General features: G+C 41.7%; 1 long non-coding RNA gene across 1 annotated transcript in view; it reads right to left on the bottom strand.

The window, feature by feature from the left end:
* LOC309582324 overlaps positions 1-18,696 on the bottom strand; it is a 35,885-nt gene extending 17,189 nt beyond the window's left edge. Inside the window, exons 1-2 of the long non-coding RNA XR_014227099.1 lie at positions 18,559-18,696; positions 6,954-7,145 (exon numbers count right to left, since the gene is read on the bottom strand). This is a non-coding gene — a long non-coding RNA (uncharacterized lncRNA). The remainder of the gene's footprint in view (positions 1-6,953; positions 7,146-18,558) is intronic.
* Positions 18,697-20,225: the final 1,529 nt, after the last annotated feature.

Genomic DNA, 20,225 nt, shown 5'->3' on the forward strand with positions numbered 1-20,225 from the left:
AACTTCTACTGCACCTTTCATGAGCACCTTAAGCAAAAAGTCCAGCAAGACAGGGAGAAAGGAAGAGAGAAGAGAGTAAGGAGCCAAAGAGCTTCTTCCTTCTCTTCCACCACATCTTAATACTTCCTCACTCTACAACCAGCATCACCACTGAAAGTCATTGTATTTGGGGCCTCAGCTGCCACGTAAAAATAGTCAAATGTAAATGGAGCCAAGGAGCCTGTCTGTGTGTGTGTGTGTTTGGAGCCAAGGTCTTGTCAGTCAGTCCATCTGTCTGTCAAGGCAATTTACCCTCAGATTCCTGATGCAAGCACAGAGTGCTGAAAAATTACAAAGGCAGATAGATGCTCATTGTTGCTATGAGGTTTTCTTTACAGTCATGCATACTGACCAGAAGAGAATTGAGAATTAAACATTAAAATCTAATTATTAAAAGGGATCCTCGAACTGTACACAAATTTAAATACAGTAGGAAGACCTTCACAATGGAAATCAAGAGGTTCCACCGTGAACTGCAGCTAACTTCTGACACCAACAGAGAGTTCGCTACAAGTTAACAATACTCATCATGAGGAATTATGGTGAAGTAGGAAGTGTACACAAGTAGTTTTAACACTGCATTTCCTGTGTATTTTCAGAAAAACACACATGCAGCTTCTTTTGATCACTAATACTTACACAGTGCAACTAGCAAATTCAGCACAAGAGGGAGAAAGACCTTTTAAACTGGGACATGAATTCTAACACAATGAAAGAGATTGAATCTAACATTACCAATTGTAAAGAAAGAGGAAAAAAGTATCTTTGTATTTTAAAAATGTCTGGGAAAGCATGAAAGTAGAATGTTACTAGCACATCTCAGATGGAATTGCAGTGAGGGCTGGGTGCATACAGCATACGTAATTATTTTAGTAAAACAAACCACTAGAAGTCTGTGTGGTAATTATTTTTATCTGACAAAAGGAATTCTAAGGAGGACAAACAACTGAAAAAGGATAATGGTGTGAGCCGAAATAAGTTCAGGTTCTGATTCAAGACTGCCCCACATCTTAGTCTGAACAAAGTTAGAAAAAGTAATAAATTTAGTGTGCTCTGCCTAAGAATGATGGCAGCAGTCAGACATCCCTTTCTTTCCCACCAGAGTCTCATATTCCTCTGGCTGAGCAACAGCTCTGCCTAAAGAAACCATATGTTTATTTATAGAACACAATCTTGGCTCTCCATTGGGTGGAGTACTATACCCAAGATGTTATTCAGGCAAATTAAGTCTTTATTTCAGGGAAGTTCTGCAGTAACTGGTAATCTCCAGAGTCACCACAGGAGGTAGGAAGTGGCTAATTCAAGGTCATTTTGCTTTAAAAATGAACTAAAAAAAATTTAAAACTCATCTACCACACTAAGAAGTTATCATAATGAATTACCCTCATAAAGTCCCAACCAGTAGGTTAAGCTGCAATCAAGAACAGAAAAAAGAAGAAACCACCCTTACTTGTATTTCTCTTCCTCAGCATACAGACATCCAGCAGTTTACATTGGAATATAATATACAGCAACATGCACTGTTATTTTCACTTTGTAGATTTTAAACTTTTCTAGCAGGACAGCCTCATCCCAATGAACAAGAGAAACCTGAACAACCAGTACTACAACATTAGGAGAACTACGAATACTATGAATATATTATGCCAGATTTCACATAAAGATTTGATCCTTCCCTCATGTTTCCAATAAAGTATTCCTTCCCCACTGTCAGCAAGAAATTTTGACAACTTCAGTAGGTTTAACATTATAGCTCATTATTGCTGTCCATGGCACAGTTCTAATTTCATAGTTTCAGCTATTTACCTCTTTTGCTCCCTCTTACAGAAAAGGAATTTTTGCCTCATTCCTGGTAAAGACCTACAGGGAAACTAGATTGCTCAATCTGGGGCAGATTCTTGTAGATACTTAAAAACAAACTATTCAAACAAATCTCTAAGTGTTTCCAGCTACCTCTATGGGACATATCTCCATTTTATCCTGAAGACTCTTCCAACTCCTAATTTGGGCCCATAGTCTATCTTTTCTTCTTCCAAGGTAACCAATCTCTCTGATCTAAGATGACAAAGCTGCCTGTAGAAAATGGACTCTTTCATTTTAAAGGCATCTTTAAAGTATAAGATTCAGAAGATCCTCCAATCTGAAAAAAATACAAAGAAAGTTCATACCAGTGATCTGATTGCTCTAAGAGAGCTGAAGACAGAAGCACAAGGGAAAAAAATAACCTTAACACTTGACAAGAAAGAGAAATTAAGAATACACCTAATAGATGTTCATTGCAGTGCCCTCTAAAAATAACCGAAATACCGGGAATGGTAAAGATTGAATTATTTGTAATGAGTTCACTATTGAAGTCCTCCACACCTGCTGACTCAAACATGGCCGAGTATGGATGGAAAAACCTCCCTAAAAAGACTGAAACCAAAAAATCTATATAAGTATGTCATTTGTTAAGTAGGTTGTTGGTTGTTTGGGGGTTCTTTTGAGTGGATATCAATTGAGTCTGGTGTCGCAGACTCCAATCAATGACACATTTAGCACACTCCTTCACTTAATGACTGTTCACTCACATTTGAAATTATAATTCTCTGGTGATATCAGCTGCCAACAACAGCTCTCTGTAACACTGTGAGGGAACAAGTAGAGAATTGCAAGCAGACATTCAAAATCCCTTTGCTTACCTTGCTGAACAAGGGCACATTTGGACAGTCAACTGACGGCAGGGTCCAACAACTAAGTCTGCAGCAATTACTAAATTGCTGCAGAAACTGCTAAGAGCTAGGGCACCAAGCGGTCCAGAGACAATGTTCCCATTTTAAGGATAATCCTCTGTGCATGTATTCCAATCCTTCCAAATGAGTATAGTTGCAAATATGACAAGTCCTGGCATCATCACACTGAATTTTGAAAGCAGAGTCTGCAGCCTGTAGATTCTGCTGAAAGTACAGTGCCACAACCACCTATTTTCCCTGCTGTATAAAGAGGGCTCAACTGCTCCACTGCATTTAAATCCTGAAGAGTATCAGACTGAGAAGCAATCTATACACTGGTATCAATCCTAACCTTGCTCCCAGAGCATATACACTTTTTAAAATTACTTAAAAGAAAATAAGCTCAACCCAGCAAGCATGCAAGTCACAAACATCAAATAAGTGCACAGCACTTGGGTTTACACAGCATCTCTGTCCTTATGCACAAGGTTTTTTTTTAAAGAAAGTCAATTAGTTGTTTTGCAATAATACCCAGGAGATCCATTCTTTTAAGCACACTCATAATCTTGCTTCCACAGAGGAAACAGTGCACGCCAGAACAGCACAGTCATGGCATCCACTTCAGGATCAACAATCTCAAAGACAAAAGCGAAACCATACAGCATGAAGAAATACAAAACTCCTTTCAACTACTTTCAGACTGATTATCTCTATTTAAAATGCAGATTTCACCAAGTCCTTCTCAAAAAATAATTTTCAGGATTTACTGACAGTAATTGGAACCAGACACAGTGCACTGGCCAAGCAGCTCATTTTGAAAACATTAACTCCATATTATAGAATCAATCTTACATCGGATCTGACAAATAGACTTGGAAAATTACTGCTTTCAGAGCCTCTAAACACCATCTCCCCCAGAATCAAGCCATCTCCTTCAATAATTTATAACAAACAAGAATTAAAATGACTTTCCTAGTCTGCAAATTTGTCAGGAGTATAACTGATAAATTTGAGTTATCTGTCCCTACTTGGAACAACATAAGAGTTAAAATTTAGTTACTGGACTACAAGATGAGGCATACAACGTTTTGGAGGAGACAGAAGTAACTTTTAGTAGGAATTTTTTTTTTTTTCTAAATTATGAAAATAATTTTTGATTTTCCTACTGCCTGTTAAAAATTTTGCTTACCAACTTAAATTAGTTGGTTTTTTTCTGTGTTCTACACAGAATTACCCCAAGAATCAATGAATCACAGAATGTGCTGAGTTGGAAGGGGCCCATCTGGATCATGAGGTTCAGCTCCTGGCCCTGCACAGGACACCCCATGAATCACACCATGTGCCTGTGAGTGTTGTCACCTACTTAAGTGTCATGGCATTCACAGGAGGTTCCCACTGTAGTTGGGCCTGAGAACTCAAAAGTATAGAGTCCCATCAGCTTCTGGAAGGAACATGGAACAAATGCTGATGAGATTAGTTTTGATGATCTTAAGGAGTTAACAAATATTTATCAAGGGCAGAGTGTACCCAACTGCTGGGGGGCTCTGATGAAAGATGAATAGCCAAGAGAACATTCTCCGACTTCAGGACAGATCTCCCACCGCAGTCTTACCTGGGAGCCAAAGAGCCCCAAGCTCCATGAACAGAAGGAAAGCTGGCCTGGAAAACAAGCCAGATCTCTGGATCACACAGCTGCAACTTGGCCAGAGAGGACTCCAGGGGCCATCCCAGGGCTCCAAACACTCATCAGCACCCAGAAGACGGGGCAGAGTGCACCCTCAGCAAACTGGCAAGGGGATCGAAAAGAGAAGGGGGGCAGGGAAAAGAGGGCTCACAGAGGGAATGGCAGCACTTCCACAAACATAAACCAACCAGGATAAGCCCGAGGATGGGGCCAAAACAAACCTCATCAGGCTCAGGGCAGGAAAGTAAAGCTGTGCCCCCAGGGCAGAAGAGCCCCATGCCCCTGTACAAGCTGGGGAGGGCTGGCACAGCACCAGCCCTGTGGGACAGGGCCCAGGTGCTGGGGCAGACACCAGAGGGAACAGGAGCCAGCAGGAAGGGGGTGATCCCTGCCTGGCCAGATACTGGCAAAGCCACTCTGCACACACCTGGTGCCCAGGTGGGGACCCACTTCAGCAGGAGACTCAGGAACCAAGGAGGGTCCAGCCATAGGCTACCCAGCTGGTCAAGGGCCTCAGGGGTATCATCCATAGGGAGAGGCAGAGGGGCCTGTTCTCTCTGGCACAGACAAGGCTGGGACCATCTGAGAGCTGTCTACAGCTACACCAAGATGGGAGCTGTAAAGACAGTGTAGACACACTCTGAGCCCTGGCAGACAGGGCAAGGAAGAGCAATGGCCACAAAAGGCAGCATAGAAGATTCAGGTTGGACACAAAGACTATCTTTTTCATTCGGAGGGTGGTGAAGCCCAGGCACAGGTTTCACAGAGAGGTTGTGGATTTGCTGTTCTTGGGGGTTTTCATGGCTTCAGGGGTCAAAGCCATGACTTATCCCACCCAGTGCTAGTTCTACCCCTGCTTTGAATGAGAGACCCCCAGAAGTTTCTTCTGACCATTATACCTGCAGCTCCATAACCTCATTAATTCCTGTGATATGCTTCCAGCAACTAGAGCCTTGTTTATATAATTGTTCTCAGACATAGTGAAGTCAATATTGGATATAGAACTATCCACAGATTACATCAGTACAGTCTTTTCTATAAATAACCAGGTGTTATCAACAGATTCCACTGCCAGCAGGCCCAACAGTTCTGAAATCACAAATATTTGATGTTAAAACTATTTTAATGAGTTGATGCCAAATATTTAAAAAAATAAATTACAGGGAAGAGAAGTTGCATACCTAAGCCTACTGTATTTAAATATGCTGCCAAACACTATCCAATGGTCACCTCTGTAGATGACTCAGTGTTCTTCCAGAAAAAGAACTCTTCAAGATTAGAATTTTATGCCAGTATATTGAAGAACAAGCAATACAAAAGATATTTTTACTAGCTTGTATGCAGGAACTCCCTCAAATTTGAAAAAGGTAGCAGAATGTTTCCTACAATACACTATTTTGAACATGAAAACTTTAAAATGTTACTGTGAAGCAGTACTCAGGGATGCCTAACATTTAAGGATTGACTACTGATTTTCAGTGTCTATTTTTTTCCCAGCAAATCTCATTTTTGTTTTCTCCCAGTACTGAATAAGCTTTTCAAACCATCATAAACTAAACACTGAAGATGGACAGTATGACCCAAACTGTTTTTCAGTCACAAGTGCAGGGCTTCAGTAATAATCAAAATTAAACCATTTACAGTAAACAGATAGTTCAGAAGTAACGTAGAAGGACTGGTTCCTACAACTCACTCCCACAACAATGCAGTTTAAGCAACAATTAAATGCAAGAGTCAAAACAGCCTGGTGAAGGGGAAACCCAGATCATTACCTGACATTAAAACCCTGGGGTTTGGGTACTTCTGATCCAGCAAACCTGGAACTCCCACACTGTCACCAAGTTCCAAACCAACAATGAGAGCAACTCAATTTTATCAAGATTAGTAGCTAAAATGAACTTTCTTCCTTGCGTTGACTGATGCTTTTCACACCTTTTGGTTAACTAACTGAAGTCTTTTGGTTAACTAACTGAAGTATTCCTCTAAAATAAACAAACCCCAGCTCTCTGCCCACATTAGTGGGTAGTGTACTGCAGTGGGAGGAGATCTGCAAAACCTAACAGTTTGCGCTGAAGACAATATTTAAACTACACATATTCCAGGGGATCTCACTTCAAAATAGGCACTAATCCTGCCTAAGGTCCAAATACCCTTAAACCAAACCCATCAATGAAGTCTAGAAGCACATGCTTCAACTCTGTTTCTCCCAAAACATCACTTGCATGTTCAGCAGGATCAGCAACAAAGAATCCCAGTACCCAGCCTACAGTAACAGGCATTCTGGAGACAACAACACACAGTTGTTCTCAAGTTAATCTTGAAGCAATTTTTATTAGCTCTGCAAAATACAGAGTAATACATGAACACAACAACTACATGCAGCTGAATTCCGTGTCGTACCTCAAACAGAAAACAACTGCACAACATCATTTAATGCAACTCAATATAGCTTTATAATTATCTTAATGAGGGAGGCTGTTGCACAATGACTGTTTCAAAGACATGAAAAGAATACTCACACCACAGAGTCTGACTACTGGTATACTTTCAGGATGGTTTAAACTGAACATGGTAAAAGCATTGTGGCAGAAGGGTAGTTGTGTTCTCTGTCTTCCAGCTGAGGGATTCCTGCTTCCTCTACTGCTGCAGGAATTTTTGGACTTCATGATGCAAGTTACTTGGACAACCACTGTATTATCTGCAAACTAAACCTGGGAAAAAAAAGAGAGAAAAAAAGATGAGTTTTCTGCCACAGCAGACAGATGATCTCAATCACTGGAGAGCAGTTCAATCCTCAGCACTGACAGGAAGGTACCACATAGGCCAGGACTGCCTGTTTTGGTGGCAATATAGTGCTAAACCAAGGTAGGTGAATTGTTTAACCACAACAGAACTTTCCCTTCCCCTGCCCCCTAAAAAGACAGAAATACTTAAGACCTCTGGCATCAACCTTTTGAGTGGGGAACAGTAATGTGAGCAAGACGTAGATCTCAAGAGACAGAGTAAACAATAAAAAATTAATTTGGCAAGGCATGCTTCCTTAAAGGTAATATTAACTTTGCAACCATTTAGATGCAGCTTCAATACTTCCCTGCCTTGCAAGAGGAACCTGACATTGGGAGGTGTGGGGGGGGGGGGGAAATCATCAGAGGAACATCAAGTTGCTTTTTACTCTCTGCATTGAAGTTCACCCTCACTGCAAGTCTGAACACTGTCCTTCAGCCTCTTTTGTTAATGCTGCACGTTAACATGGAGCTCTTCCCACAGGCTTCTGTGCCAAACAGTCAGCAGACTCCACCTCCATGGAAATCAGCTGAGCAATCCCACAGCAATCACTTTTCCCAAATGCTGGAAGGAGTTCCAAGTCTGTTTTGTGTTCCCAGTGCTCCACTTGCCAGTACCTGGTACAGTGCAGGTTAGTCCCAAAAGCACCCAGCCCTTGGGGAGGCCAAGGCAAACTAAAAGAACGTAAGAATAAACAAAATCCTTTCTGAGTAGTCAGAAGCATTTAAAGCACCTCAAGCAAAAATTCCCCTGAAGACCTTGCTGGTACAACACATTTCTGAATACTAATATTCCCAAAAAATATCTGTGAAAACCTCTACCCAAGGATGTGGTTCCACCCTCCTTCAGTGACTGGAAATGACACATGTGTGGCTGACACATGAGTATCAGTTACTTCATTAGGTCAAGGATACAGCTCTGCAGAATTTGCATGAGTGATGCAAGCCAAGCCCAAGAGTAGAGCTCCCACACAAAAATGTCATTAAATGTGGAGTTTCTACACTACAGATTTTATGTTATATATAAGAGCCCAAAATAAAAGCTCATTAAAGTTAGGCATCAACCAAAAAAAAAAAGAGAAAAAAAATTAAAGCTGCCCGCCTCATTGCACCACTTTTGCCTAGAAAAATGTGTTTACAAAAACAGAAAAATAAGAAAACATATGGCTCTTCATAGGAATCCTGCCACACTCAGTTCATGAACCAGCTGATGGTCCCCAAGAGGTTTGAAGTGCAAGGATGCTGCAGTCCTTAAGACTTACTTCACCTGCTGAAAGAGCTAAAAAGTTCACTCAGCTTTCCACAACAGTTACCATTTGCTTCAACTGCTTTTTAAAAAGCCAAACAAACAAGAACAGGTAACTGAAGAAAACTCCCAAGGTGTTTGGACACTGACCAAACCCTAATCAGTTGTTTTCCACAGCCTCTTCCATGGTGTTTACCTGCAGGTGCGGGACAAGTTACTGAAAGCAATTTTTAGAGACACCTACTGCTCCTAGTCTTTATCTGAGTGACCAACTGCAAATTCTCAGTCAAGGAGGCTCAAAGTCAGGCTGGATGGGGCTTTGAGCAACCTGGTCTAGTGGAAGATGTCACTGCTCATGGCAAGGAGGTTAGAACAAGATGATCTTTAAGGTCCATTCCAACTCAAACCCTTCTGTGATTCTGTAACTGTAGCAGCTCAAGCAGAGGTCAATGAACATCATATTAGCTCAACAGAAATACTGTAAAAACATCCAAGAAATTACTCTAAGGAATCAATTCAATTAAAAAAAAAAATCAATTTCATGTGCAGTTTGTAATCTTATTTCAATGTGAAGAATTCAAATGTAACTGGTCCTAGAGTAAAAAGCATCAGGAATAGCATTTCTAGAACAAGTATGTTCTGCAAAAATTAAACTTGTACAATGGGACCAACAAAGGTACACTTAAGGAAATGCTGCAAACACAGGCTTCCAGTCATTTGTATACAATAAACTCAAGTACCAAAACTCACCACCCTTGCACAAAGCCACAGTCAGCTGCCTTAGGCTCCACTTAAATGCAAGAAACAGAGTATCATAGTTGGCAATATTTGTCAAGCTCTGTACGCAAGTGAAATCTAATATTTAATCTTGCAAAGACCAATTTAACTACAATACTACTTAAAAGTACAACACCTCGAACTAATTATATTTTACAACTTAAACCAGTAGCTTAAAAGACAGGAAATATCATAGAGTTAGCAATAGCCTGTACACCACAGTGCTTCAGTCTCCCAACGATCTGCAAGCCTCATCTGTGCAAAGATAAACCAGACAGCTAAAATAATTCTACAGAGGGGGAAGAAATGACTGAAGCAAACAGCCACATAGTTCAAGTTACCAGCAGATTATAAACTGTCTAAACTATGAAAAAATAGATTTGTAACATACCAGTAAAATGACAGAAAACTAGTAGTCACCACCTCATTTAAATGAGGCAACTTAAGAAAACATTAACCCTTCTGCCCCCCAAAAAATAAATTAATGATTAACAGTCTTTGAAAATTGCAGCAGAGGTTTGGTTTTACTAGGATGTCTGGTACTCTCAGAAGAAATTTAGAAGTAGTATTACACATTACAGCAATTCAAGCTGTGTAAATAAAGGTCTTGTGTCTTAATTTCTATAAAAGCAAGAAGTCAGGTATCATTAACTACAACAAGGAACTTCACACTGAAGTTTTTGTTGTGTAAGAAAGAGCAACAAATACACCAAACCTCTCCCTGATCTTGCAATATGCAACTTCACATTAACATACAGAAGCACAGTTTCTATCAGTTTGTTAGAACCAAGGAATATTTAAGTACACAGATTCATTAGACTTTGATGAGATTTTACCACTTCTGGTTAATATTTAGCATAACCTGACTCTTGAGTGAACCATCACCTTAGCAGATCCTGATCTAACTAGTGTGTTTATCTAGACAAGTCATTCAGCCACTATATTCAAAAAACTCATAATAAAATTTTAATTAGGTTTCTGAACTCAAAGCAATCATGCAAGCTGAAATCAAATGAAGAATGCAAGACCAAATAATCATGCCTAATCACATAATATCTGTAGCATAACTACTACATTTATTTTGCAATTAATAATATCAAAAGCATTGGATCAGATGTGACAACTCTTTTCAGTTAGAGTAATTGAAAAAAGAATCCAAAGAAAGGAAGAGTCAAAATAGACAGATGAATAGTTTAAGCAAGTATCACAGACTTCCTTGTTTAAGAATCCGTCTTGCAGCACACCTGAGTCAAGTTTGAACACTGGAAGTTGTGTTCAGCTAGAGATATATACACCAATCTTCATAAAGCCCTAGAAGTCACCTTTACCTTCCTTAGCATTTCCTTGAAATACTCCCTTGATATATTCAGAACAGATGAGGGGCAGGTTGCAGAAAAACTGGCTTCCCTGATACCAGAACATTCCCAGTGCTCCAGTGACCTGAAAGTACCTGATCCTGTCAGCAGACAGCTTAGTTATCCCACTGCAACGGGCTGTGTGAAACTTGTCCTTGACCTACAGCGAGATCCAAGGGTCATGCTCACAGAACCACCACCAAGAAAAACATTCCTGAACACTGCCTTTGTTGTACTGGGATAAAGTATACAGCTGTCAAACTAATATTAGAAATTAGTTAGCTGTAGTATTTTGTATCTTAACCTAATTTGATAGGAAAAAATGTGTTTACTTATCCTTCTAGAAGTGAGTGCAATACTGATTGCTCTTAGGTTAAAGTTTTACTGGTTAAGTTTACTGAACAATAACTTAAGCAAAACTCCAAAAGCAGCAGACTAAGGAGAAGATGAGAAAGAATATTTACTTACAAGCATGATCTGCATACAATCAGATCATTTAGTTAAAGTTTATCAGCAGGACTAAAAATATGTCCCATGAGGTCTCTATAAAATGCTCAAGATACTCTCAGGAAACATTGAGTTAACAAAACACACTGCACTAATCATATGAGCATGCTGCAAGCATGTTCATTACAATACTGATGCATATCAAATATGGACCAGTCAACCAGAAAAATGAATATGGATAGAATGAAAAAGCAACACTCTTTCAACACAAAGGTGCCCATCTTCAGTCAGAGCCCCAGTGAGGATGAGGTAAAAGAAACGAAGATGTGATGGAAAACTTAGCAATTTTAACTTTAAATACTTAAAGCTAACACTAATGAGAGACTATTGCTATGAGTAGTGACTCTCCAGGCCCAACAGCAGAGAGCTGCTTTAGAACTCTGGGTATGAACAGCCAGATGTGTCATCATGTGTTAAACCAGAACACAACTTTGCATCTGTTCTGCTTCTACCCTTTTGTTTCCCATTTCTATCTTATAAAACAAGTCTGCTTCCTGTTTTACTATTCTGTTTGCCTGGTATTGAGGATATGGGGAAAGGAGACAGTTTGGTGAAGGTTAAAAAACCTGCTCTGTGCCAGCAGTCCCAAGCAGTCTGTACCCTGGGAGAGATGTTTTGGAAGCTCATGCACTGAGAAATATTTTCTGCCAAGCTGCAGAGGGTCAGCAGGGCATCCTCTGCTGCCAAAAAGTACTTTCCAGAAGGTACAAATGTGAGCCTTTCCTGGGAGTGACCAACAGTACACAACATAGCTCCCCACTCACCCCAAACTGCGAACTCACGCTCTGATTCCTGTATGTAAAAGTGCCCATGAGAGTCAGAGCACGGCCACTCCGAGAGGTGAACTGAGCAGTTTGGATAAGGCAGACGCCAGCTCAGTCTTCAGAACACTGGGAAACACTCTGAACATCTGCAGAATGACAACCCTGCGTTTGGCTGAGCCCTGCTGTATCTGCAGAGAGAACAATGAAATGCATGAATAAAGCCCTCTGAGGCTCAGCTGGCAGTTTGATTTATTATACTCACGTTAAGCCTCCAACATTCATTCTCCGCATAGCTCGGATACAGCAAAAGATTTGGTTTGGATGAACTTCTTTTATTTCTTTATTCTTTACATAAAATGCCCATGTTCTTACAAATTTCACTAATACCACTTTGATATCTAACATGTTGATTCAGTGTGCGACATCGGAATTAAACGGCCTTTTAGCTTTCTCATTCCCACAGGATTCATCACACCCTCAGACATGAAACAGTCTTATCTAGGGCACTTCTTGTGAATATTTTAATCTCTTTCCCTTTATCTTTCTAACCTTCACTTCTGCAGAAATATAGACCAAATTTGCTCTACCTTGTTGTCCTGTTAAACTCTTTACTGCTGTTGTTCAGACTGAGGCATGCTAATACAGTGTACAAGGAGCAAACTGGTATTACTAAAGGATAACTTGAGACATGCAAAATTATCTGTTCTAAATAAATTTTAAACTGCCAAGGTGTGTGCTGCTCCTTTCATTCAGATGCCATCTCAGACAAAGCAAAGCCTCTTTCTTGGAAGTAGGACATTCTCCATTTGGACCAGTTCACTACCGTTTTAGCCTATGGAACTCGCTGAAAAAGAAAAAAGCAGGAATATTTTGAAACAAATATAAACAAGACCAAGTTGCTACAGATCAACTGCATCTCAATACACTCTCTTCCATGTGTATACCTTATTGCTGTTATAAATTGATATTATAACCTTTTTCAAGTAAGAATTGGTAGGGCAGGAGGGGGTTTTTTGTTCCATTTTTGGATTTATTTTTCTCTATAATCCTTAGCATTGTACTAGGGGTTATGGGATCAATCATTCACCAGTGCAGCCATCCCTTTGCTCTTCTTTCCATTCCACACTCCAGGAGTGCATCCAACCAACAATGTGGAAAAGACCACTGAGCCAGGCAATGAACAGTCAGGCCAGACAGATACCCAAGGAGTTTTCCAATAAATTAGACAAACTAAGTTATGTAAACAATTTATCACAAGTAAGTCTTACTACCTTCCAGACCTTTTCAGAGAAAGAAGTAAGTCTATCATCACACAGGTTCAGGCACTAAGATTTTGGATCATTTTAACATTATTCCACGTCATGCACACCAAAGATAGATCTGAATAAACTTGCAGATGAAGTCTATAATAAACTGAACAGATTTTTTTCTAATGTTTTCCAGTCGTGATAGTTCTGAAAGCACTGACCTTTCCCTCATCCCAGAAGTTCCCCTGACAATGGTAGGCATGCCTTCACCCTTATATATGCTTCTAATTTGAAGATTTACCTCTCTGGAGTATCAAACACTGATCAAAACAGAAAAAATCCCCAGCACATTCACCAAACCCAAAACGCAGCAGCATGCAACCAGCATACTGACAGTCTATTCAGCTTGTTCTCAATCTGATTATTCACGTGTTTTGTACTGACTGCCATCTGCCCACTCCTCCTCCTGTCTGTCTCTGACACAGACTTTGTGCCATCTCATATGCTTTTTTAGCACTTTTCTGCACACTTGCTTCAGGACACTGGTACATAGAGGGAATAAACTTCATTGTATGATTGTTTCCTGGGGATTCCCAGGCCTTACATTTCAAATCAACTCCTATTTAGAAAAGGTTTTGCCGTGTAACACCTGAAAAAGCCCTACATACTTATTGTCTGCTTTAAAAACATTTATATATATAAAATATGTATGCAGAAAAATTATACATATTGAATATATGTATAAATATATTTACATACATACTTAACACAGAAAATAGATTCAAGAAAAACTCAGTTACTACTCACACTCTTTTTTCTCCTGATTTGAACTGCAATTTGAGTACTAACCACCTGGAGATACATACCAGAGTAAGCACACAGGTATTTTTATTTTAGGCAAACAATCCACTGCTTCACAGGATGTGACAGTTGTCTCCATTAACTCCACGGCTGTTGTAGCCAAATCTTATCATGCATTGAAAAGGACGCTGGGATTAATTATGTAGCTCCAATCTGGCCCTTTTATTAGTATCAGGAATGTTCATTCCCCAAGTTGTACATGACAGTCCCTTAAAACTCCATCTGGCTTTTATGATTTACACCAAGAACTTCCGTGCTAAGAGTTCATGAATGTATTAACTGCATGGAGGGGTTTTTTTTTTCGCCTCTCTTTAAGAAAAAAAAGTTTGCAACAAACAGCTTAAGTATGAATGAACCTGCAAATGCCTGTTAGCAATTGGAATTTAGGAAGTAAGAAAGATTCTATGCTTCTTTACACAAGGTTTGTTTGAAAAATTTAGAGAAAAATAAATGCTGAAGAGCCTTTGCTTTACTGTGTCTGCTGCTGACCTTTAGACCTGACACCCACTGCATCCTGTGGGAAACTTTTTCCAAGAGCCAGCTTTCTTATAAATATTTTAGCGATTTAAGCATGCAGACTACATTTTATTTGCCCACATCTACTAAAAAAGCTATTGATTCATGATAACATATATGGGAACTTTTATATTCATATAAATATTTGTAATGCAATAAAATATAATTAACAGAATCTTGAATGTGCTAAATGAAGGAGCTTTTGATGTTTGGGATTTTTTTGGGGGGAGTTTGTTCGTTTTTGGTTTGTTTTTTTTTGTTTTTTTTTTTTTTTTTACAATGCTTATTCTTATAGCTGCTACAGGTCTCTAAAATGCACACAACTTCCTTGCTCCCTATTCTCCCGTACGTGGTTTCAAAACAGATTTGCATGTCCTCCATAAATAACAAAAGCACTAGGAAAAGCCCATGCATCCCTACCTTTGGTCAATAAAAGTAGTAGTGATAATTCAAGTTCCTTCTCAAAACAAAAATTTAAGTTTCTCTTATATGTTTTGGCAATAAGTGTCCTTAAACTTCCTAAGAACAGCTCACTTAAAGGCATCTGTTTAGCTTTTCAGAGTCTAAGGACTGCACCTGTTCCTTTTCAGATAATCAGTCCCCTTGTCAAGTCCTGCATTCCTCATTTCTCCACTACAATGAAAAACTGTTTCGTGCAGTATGAAGCAGAAAACTCAGGAAAGTCACAGGACAGACCTGGTTACTTCCACAAGGAACATCAGCACTCCTCTCCAGGTGCACTTCTCCATGTCAACCCTTCTTCCCTCTGTAGGTGGTTCCCTTGCAGAGCTATAAATCTCACAGTCCTGTACACAGCTGTGCCAGATCAGAGCTCCTAAGGAAACTTTCCAGCTGTTCTGAACAAGCCAAGGAGTCACACAAGGACAGCCATGTTCACCAAGACAGGTAATCAGGAATTTGGCTCCCTCACACTGCTACAGCACTAACAAAAGAGACTGAAGTATGAAACATCAGACACTATTTAAAGAAGGTGGTCCATTTACTTAGAACTAGATTATGTGCATTGAGTTACTGAAGGATTTTATGCCAGCAAGCTTCAGCTAGATTTAGCTGAAAAGAAAAGCAGAAGGAATGTTTGGGTTTGAGAGCTTATAATGGAGGGTTTGTTTCAATTTCACTCATCAAGTGGCAGTACTTTCATTACGCATGACTAAATGCTAACTGCAAGGACAAGTTTGAAGGATCAGTATCTGAAGACACAATTAATTCCTCCCAAACACCTTGTAACAGTGTGCAGTGACAACATAATAAAAGCCTTTATTTTCCAGTCTTAATATTATCGAGGGAAACTTAAGTCCTTTGAGTTTTATGGCTGTTTTATCACCAGCCATCAAAACTGCATTAGTGGCCCATCTACATATGATACAGATCAAGGCTTCAGTCCCCTAAAATCTCTGTCACAGCCACATGACTTCACAGTGGTTACAGCTCCATTACCAAAAGGAGCAGGGGACAAGCTGTGTCTCACTCCAAGTTATTCCTCAGATGTCTCCTAGGACACTGTTGTGCTCCTGGCTCATAGGAAACTTGCATGCAGACATTTGAGACAAGCAGCAGCTCTCAAACCCTCCCGTAAGATAACGCCAGTGAATTATCATGCATGAGAACAGCCGGACAGGATGTACAGTGTAGGCTTACATAAGACACAAGGCACTGCTGGGAACCAGCACAAGTGAACAGCATAAATGGCTCAGGAAAATGCTGATGTCACTCGTGTACATTCGGCTTGCGCTGGCCAAGTTTCTCTGAAACCAACACTGGCCTTTCTGGCTGTTTGTAAAACCTTGCAGTCTGCTCTGCTACAGCCACATCTTGAAAAGGAACTTGTTTTCAAAAACCAATGTTTCTTCCTAACGAGAGCTTTCTTTAAGATGAGCAAGAATCTAAAGAAAAAACAGAAATTTAATGGAGAACTGGAAAAAACATGTAATTGTGTACACAAATACATGCGCCTAATACTTACTGAGAAAATAGTTCAAGCACAACTTACCCACTTGAAAATATGACCTCTGCAAACCTACTAAGGTCAATGAGACTTATAGTAGTTACTCAGTGAGCCCTGCTTGCATAAATTAAAGATGCCTAAGGGTAGCTATGAAACTGGGTATTTGATTTTTCCAGGGCACCTACATATTATGAATTAACAATGAATTGCCATTCTACCAGAGCAGCTTTCAGGTTCATTAAAAAAAAACAAAACAAAACAAAACACAAAACCCAAACCCAACTGGGTTGTGCTTACCTCCTCCTCAACACAAAAGCTTTCCTATTTAACGTTAATCTGATTATGGAAGTTTCACATTAAATTGAATAGGTAAGTGAGAAACTATAGATCAAATTATTTTCAGAAAATCCCCAAGATATGAGGCAAACAGTGCTTCTTCCTGGTGTATCCTTCTACAATATATTTTAAAAAATTAGAAAAAAAGATGAGTAATCAAGCTACACAAGTTAGTATAAAGCAAAACTGTAAAGAGGGAAAACTTATTTCTCTCAGGTCAGGATTTGCAGCAGCAGCTCCCAGCTCTGTGCTTGGCTGCTTCCATCTGTTATTGCAGTGGCTGCACTTCAGAGCAGTGTGTGAACCACAACAGTCAACTCCTTCAGCTTCAGAACTCCTGTATTTAGGTTTTTGCCTATGAAATCCTTTAAAGTATTCTGATTTTACATAGAGAGCATCCTATAAGGTGAGGGGAAAAATACCGCTCCTAAAACTAAGTTTGCCTTTCATTACAGGTATAATGAACAATTTGTCACTCCCTTTAGTATTTCCTTGCAAAAACACCACGTAGCTCAGAGATTTCAACTATCGGGGATCATCTGCCACATTAGAAATTCACAAGGTTTCATTAGCAGTAGAAGAGGATACCACACCAGCTTTGTTCTAGGCTAACAGAAGGGGGGGAAAAAAAAAATCCATAAAGTATTTGCAGTGTGGAATGGCAGCTCTTTGAAAGCACACACTACATCAAAATATGAAATGCAAGATGACCACAGTGCAAATCATGCAATATCACAGGTTATTAAATGTCTTTTCAAGCAAGCTCCTATTTCCATCAAAGTGTGGCTACTACAGCTCACATCCTGGCTAGAGCCTCTCTGCTTCTATAATAGAAATACCACCACTATCTACCCATTATTACTACAGCAGATAAGCATTTCACAGTCATCGGTATGTTTATCCACAGGACATTTTTGGAAAGCACCGCTACTCCCGATTCATAAGCAAACAGAGGACTGATGGGTGCAGAAAAGACCGATCCAAGGTCACAGAGTAAGTCCGTGGTAAAGTAAGAAACTTCACCTGGTTTTGCCTTCCTGCAACTAATACTTTCTATTAATGAGTCACTGCTGCTCCTCTAAATTATTCTTTCAGCAGGAAGAGACAACAGACTGCTTGTGGCATTCAAACTCTACATGCTAATAGCAGCTCTGCTCCAGGGTTTGCTAAAAAATCACACCCAAGGGCCTTGTTCTGTACTGTCACAGAATCCTGCTTGTGCAACGGGCTGCTGTGGGGGGAAAAAAGGAATATACATATATATTATTAGGTAGCCTGCCTCATTTGTGACCCAGCTCTTTCCCTAGAGAAACAAAACCCAGTCCTTGAATAGTTTTACTCCCTCACGCCACAGACCACCGGGCAAGGGCGAAGTGCAGGGAGGAAGGGACAGTCAACTGGGAGTCAAGTTATGCAAAGCTGGGGGCCGGGCAGGGGACAGAACTCCCTGAGGCCCACAGAGAAAAAAAAAAAAAAAGCCCAACTTCTGTTCAAGGGTCATGGGGGTCACAGTGCCGGGGTCACAACCGCAGGGAAAAGGACCCCCGGCACGGGGGGTGGGGAGGGGGCACCGGGAAGGTGCAGGGCTCCCGTCCCACCCCGCACAGCGCAGGGAGCCCCCTCCCAGCTCCCCCACCGCCGGGAATGGCCGGCCGCGACCCCTCACACGAGGTCCTCCACAGGCGCTCCCCAACCCGGCCCCGACCCCCTCCTCGCCGCCTGTCCCCCAACCCAAGCCCGGCCCCGGAGCGCCGCTCCTCCCGTACCTGCGCGGGGAGGCGGCGGGAACCAAGGAGCTGCCCCGCCCGGCCGGTGCGTGCCGCGGAGCCTCCCGGAGCAGCCGTGCCGCCCGTGCCGCCCGTGCCGCCGCCGCGGCCCCACCGCGCTCGCTGCCCTCGCCTCCAGTTTGACCTTTCCGTGTCTCCGCCGCTCGTCCCCGGCACCCTCTGACGTCACCGCCATGGCAACCAATCCCCGCCCTCTCCCGGCCCCGCCCTCCAACCCCGCGCGCGCGCGCACGCGCTGCCGGCGGGAGGGGGCGGTGCCTCCAGCCCCCCCGCCAATGAGCGCGCGGCGGGGGCGGGCTCGCCCCGCCCCCCGGAGTCACCCTCAGGGAGCAGAGCCGATAATAAATATATAGTATTGATATTATGTGTATTTCTGTTATAGATGTGTGTATGTGTGTGTGTGTGTGTGCATATATACATGTGTGTATATATAGTATATTCCTTCTTTCCCCCCATGGCAGCCCATTGCACAAGCAGGATTCTGTGACAGTACACAACAAGGCCCTTGGTGATTGTTTTTAGCAAACCCTGGGGCAGAGCTGCTGTCGGCTATAGGGTTTGAATGCCAGGGCAGTCTGGTATGCCTCTGGGTGTGCCTTGGGAGTGTGAGATGTGCGAGCACGTGCGCAAAGGCCTTCATGGAGTCAGTCCTTCCATCCTCTCTATCAGGAGAGAGGCAATGTTGGGATCCTGGCTTATGGCAAGTTGAACATGAGTGCCCTGGCAGCCAGGAGGGACATCCTTGTCCTGGGGCATCTGGGGCAGCATTGCCAGCCAAGCAAGGGGATTGTCCCACTCTGCTCTGCACTGGGGGCCTCCCCTCGACTCGGGGGGGCAGTTGTGGGCACCACAATATAAAGACATTAAGCCGTTATAGAGTGTCCAAAGAAGAGCCATAAGGGTGGTGAAGGGTCTGGAGGGGAAGCCATATGAGGTGTGGCCAAGGTCACTTGCTCTGTTCAGCCTGGAGGAAACTGAAAGGAGACCTTATTGTGGTCTGCAGCTTCTTCACAAGGAGTAGCATCAATCTCTCCTCTCTGGTGACCAGTCACAGGTCCCAAAGGAATGACCTGATGCTGTGTCAGTGAAGGTTTAGGTTGGATATCAGGAAAGGTTCTTCCCCCAGGAGGTGTTTGGGCACTGGAACAGGGTCCCCAAGGAAGCAGTCATAGCACCAGCCTGACAGAGTTCAAGAAGAGTTTGGACAATACTCTCAGGCACATGGTATGATTCTTGGTGATCATGCTGTGCAGGGCCAGGAGTTGGGCTCAATGATCCTTCCACTGGAAGTGGTCATTTCCAGCTCAGGATGTTCTCTTTGATTCTATCCTGTTCTGTTCTGTGAATTTAAATACTGCCTTTTCTATGCACACATTTGCACAAGCTCAGCTTGTGCCGTCACAGTTTGCCTGCTCCTTTCCATCTCTAGTGTTCTTCCATATCCCATGACACTTAAATATTCCCTGAGGATCAAGCTGCTTTTCCAGTCCCACAACTTACAGCACGATCCTATTGTTTAGAGAGCATATGGGTAATTGCTTTTTCTTTTCCCAAAATACTTGGCATAGATATCATATATGTAATATGTATAGCATATGGAAGGCTGCATATTTCAATGCCTCAGTGCACAATGTGTGCATAAATGT

This window comes from Coloeus monedula (genome assembly GCF_965178545.1).
Source record: "Coloeus monedula genome assembly, chromosome: 1".
NCBI lineage: Eukaryota > Metazoa > Chordata > Aves > Passeriformes > Corvidae > Coloeus > Coloeus monedula.